The following is a 4451-nucleotide window of genomic DNA, read 5'->3' on the forward strand; positions in this document are numbered from 1 at the left end:
GGTTCAGCTGCCTCCTGCCACAAAAGCCAAACTTATAAGACAGGTATTGGTAAAAAAAAAAAAAAAAAAAAAAGAAAGAGGTGTATTCAAGTGCCGGTCATCTGAGAAGATGGGGGACTCTTGTCCAAAATCCATCTCAACATCTCAGTGCAGAAAGAGGTTTTTATAAGGAAGAAGAGGGAAAGCAAAACAAATAAATCAAGAGGAGGAGACTTAAAAGTTCTCCATGTGCAGACCAGCACAGTCCATTCCGCTAAGGACCTTGAAACTGGTCACGTGATGGTCTGATGTGCATCATCTTGATCTTTGTCATCTTGAGCCGGTTCTACATTTGAGGGTCAGCAAATCTCCTGGAACTGGGATGACTGAAGTCAGAGTCTGTACCTTCTAAAGTTAGTTCCTAGGATTTTTTTTTTTTTTTGTAAAGACTTAAAAATGTATGTATTTAGAGATCACCTAAGCCCTCTTTGAAAGCAATTTAGTTAAGATCATTGATTGGGAGGAAAATCACGCTATTAAAGTCAGAAACAGAGACACCAGATTGGTGCAGAACAGCCCCTCCATTGAAAGTGGCACAGTATAGAGACGTCCTTCTTTTATGACCTCCACACGCGAACACTTGACAGAGAACCACATGGACGAAGGTTCAGTTCAAAATCCAGAACTAGAAATAGATCAGCTCATCATTTTTGGTCTTGTTGATCTGATAACTGTGCAAGGCCAAAGGCTTGTTTTCATGTGGGAGATTTTCAAACCCTCGAATGTGTACCAAGTCATCATCTTCAACTTGAAACTTTATGAAGCAGTCCCTGTGACGAGCTGGCTCTTGAACTCCGTGGCCTTGAAAGTGGGGTACTTGTTGTTTTCCTTCTCCTCCAGCTGGAACTTCACCTTGTCGGCGATGGCCTGGACCTCTGCATGGTGGGTTGGGTGGCAGAGCAACCACCGCACATCATCCCGGTAGCACTCATGGCTGAGCAGCGGGCACGGAGGTGGGAGTAGCAGGCACGGAGGAGCAGCAGGCATGGAACAACGGACTGCGAATGAGATTAGCAGTGAAGACAAAGTGAGTGGTGAGCTGAGAGCAAGGCCCTCTGTCCTAAGTCTGCCAGGTCAGGTGACCAGTTCCGATTCTTATACAAATATGCTGTTTATCTAAAAGCTACATGTTAGTCAGAGTCATCATGGAACAACGGACTGCAAATGAGATTAGCAGCGAAGACAAAGTGAGTGGTGAGCTGTGAGCAAGGCCCTCTGTCCTAAGTCCGCCAGGTCAGGTGACCAGTTCCTAGGATTCTTATACAAACATGCTGTTTATCTAAAAGCTACATGTTAGTCAGAGTCAGAATTTACATAAAAAAGTCAAAAAGAATGGTGGGGTGGATTACAATTCCTCACTGTTACAAGGGCTTTTCATACTGACAGACTCATTTGGTTTACTGCTTATATCAACTTTAAACAGATTGGACAAACATTGGAACTATACACTGAGTGGCCAGATTATTATGACCACCCCATCGGTACAATGAAGTTAATTAGTTATGCAAATAATAATAATAAAACCTTGAGAGTATTTGCTTAGGAAGTTTTCAATATTCGGTATTTTTGGAAGTGTCAATAAAGTACTGATGGGGTGGTCATAATAATCTCGCCGGTCATAATAATCTGGCCACTCAGTGTATATTCTTTCAATAGGAAAAACTCCAATAATGAAGAAGACAAGTTTCTAGTATGTCTACAGCCCTCTATGATTAAGATGTCATTTCTTGCTTTTGTAGATATGATATTGTGATGTATAACAAGAAATAGTATTTGCCTTTTGTTCCCTTCCAGTTTCTGGCACAGAGCTCTTAAAACCTTTGGAGTTTTCTTTTGTTATGTTAATGAGGTGACTAAGCTCCTAAAGATGCAAACTAGTTGCCAGGGGAACCAACCTTGTGATTGGAAGGTTGGAATTTTAGCCCCATCCCCCTGGAGGAGGTGGATATTGAGTTCAATCATCAATAGCAAATGATTTTATTAATCATGCCTATGTAATGAAGTCTCCGTAAAAAAAACAAAACACACATACACACAAGGAGGGGATTTGGAGAGCTTCCAAATTGGGGAACTTGTAGAGTTTTGGTGAGAGTGGTGTGGTAAATTGCCTTATGCATCTCTTCCATCTGGCTGTTCCTCCTTTTGTAATGGATGGGCGATCTATTGAGTAAATGTTTCTCTGAGTTCTGTGAGTCACTTTAGAAAATGAATCAAACCCAACATAGGGACCATTGGAACCTCCAGATCTATAGTGCGTTGGTCAGAAACACAAGTGACAACCTTTACTTACCACTTGTGTCTAAAGTGAGAGGAAGCAGTTTTGTAGAACCAAGCCTTTAACATGTGGGATCTGACACTATCTTTAGATAGATAGTGTCAGACTGTAGTTGAATTGTAGGACACCCAGCTGGTGTCTGAGAATTGCTTTGGTGGTGTGGAGAAAAAACGCACACACGTTGAATTTGTTGACCAGAACTATAGTGGACCAGTGGCAAGACTGTCCTTAATTCTTCCTCAGGCTCTATCATGCTAGATAAAGAGACACTCGGTGGGCTTGATTGTTTAATCATCCACACAATATTCTGTGGTATTCAGCTTGGGCTAAAATATAATTTTTTTTTTATGCTGTGCAAGCACAGAATGGGTAAGTAAAGCCAGAAGGGACCAGGAGTCTGTGCCTGGGGGCATTCATAATTCTATGGATGTGTGTTGGGTGAGGGTGGGGATAGAGCAGGTATGGGCGGCATTAGCTGTGTCATATCCTTCTAATTGGAGGCATCTCTGCCCAGGTTGGGCAGACACTTTGGCTTTTGCGCTGGGTGCCTGGCCCTCCTGCCACATGACACGGCCCCCTGATGATCTTCCCTCCATTCATCTGTCAGAATGGTCCTGGTTCACTCCCCAGTCACTTGGCTCTTTCTCTTTCAACATAGGCGCTAAGCAGCGGTGAACTTACAGGAAACAGCTCACAGAGCCCTACCTATCCTCTCCCTTTTATTCTTTGTAGCAAGTTCTGTGTCGGGAGTTCTTTGCCTTATTTTTTCCCCCTTTGCTGTCATGGGCTCAGACTTTGGTTCGTTAACTCAGACAACTTTCTCTGGGTTCCCACCTCCTTCTTCCTCAGCTTTTTTGTCTGCTTGGCAAATTGCTACTTACTCACTGAGAATGATTTCTCCAAGTTGTACTTTTCCAACTCTCGTCTCCAAGCTCCTGAAAAGGCTAATGAGCACTGGTGCTTGGATTGTAGCACTAGACATTTGCCACAGAGCTAATGCAAAATGCATGGCATGTGTCCAATATCAGAAAGCAAAGTGCTGCGGCATGACGGGGAAAAGGAAATGCTTTCTTTATTCTGTGTGACATGACTACCTGGAGATTTGCTTTGAAAGACACAGTTAAACCATAGAAAAAGGCAACTGTTGTCAGGATGAACTTGGAACAGAATTGAGTCATAAGCATGTGGTAGGTACTTGGAAATCATGTAGAAATTCATTTATAATCAAGGAAAATTATAAAATTAAGTTTACATATATCAGACATGGTCAGCTTAATTGCCTGGCAAAGAGAGAATCTATATTGTTACCTAATTTATAGGTTTTTATTTGTTTTCTCTGAAAGGCAAATATTTATTCTCCCAGGAGAGAAGATAGTGATGGGCACGTATGCTGCGCATGTTTTTCATTTGGTCATATTTCAAAATGGACTTGTGCCAGGAAACTGTCTCACATCCCTAATCCTTACCTTTTTCCACCCTGCCCTCTGATTCTACAGCCACATCAATGGATACCTGCCACCTGCCTGACTTCCCAATATGGAAGCCCCAAGAGGAGACTGGAGAGGGGAAAGGGAAGTCATGGTATTTCTTCCTCTAGCTCCTTCCCTCAAGGTTCATTAACTCAGACAACATTGAGCTGGATGTGACACTCGACCTCTCACAGTGGCTCCCTTCACAATTGTTCCCCCTTCCTGATTTCAGAAACTGGCCTCCCCTAGTCCCTAGAGATCCAGGGGGTGATTATGATTTAGCTGCTACTAAGGCACAGTTATAGCACCGTTTCTCATAATCCCCCCATACTTTCAATTCTGTAAATAGTCTTTATGTAAATATATCTTCAACAATTATCCTGTTTTGAGTGTGCCCACTGGTTCCTGTTGGGACTGTGACTGACACAAGCTTTTCTCATAAAGATGAGCCCTATGAATAGAGTTTTCATTCACTGGGAATTTTGGTTAGTATTATTTTACACTGTGCAGAATCTAATCTAATAAAAGAGAAATATGGTAATTAGCGTACAACCGCTACCCTTCCCATTGGCTAATTAGCGAGATATGCAAATTAATCACCAGCCAAGATGGCGGTTAACTGCCAACAAAGATGGCGGTTAATTTGCATATGTAGGCACAATGCAGGG

The 4451-nt window shown here is 42.5% G+C and overlaps 1 pseudogene; it reads right to left on the minus strand.

Annotated features, from left to right (window-relative positions):
* Positions 1 to 664: 664 nt before the first annotated feature.
* Positions 665 to 971, minus strand: LOC102251220 (annotated as a pseudogene).
* Between the last annotated feature and the right edge of the window lie 3480 nt (positions 972 to 4451).

This window comes from Myotis brandtii, unplaced genomic scaffold, assembly GCF_000412655.1.
Source record: "Myotis brandtii unplaced genomic scaffold, ASM41265v1 scaffold243, whole genome shotgun sequence".
NCBI classification, from domain to species: Eukaryota; Metazoa; Chordata; class Mammalia; order Chiroptera; family Vespertilionidae; genus Myotis; species Myotis brandtii.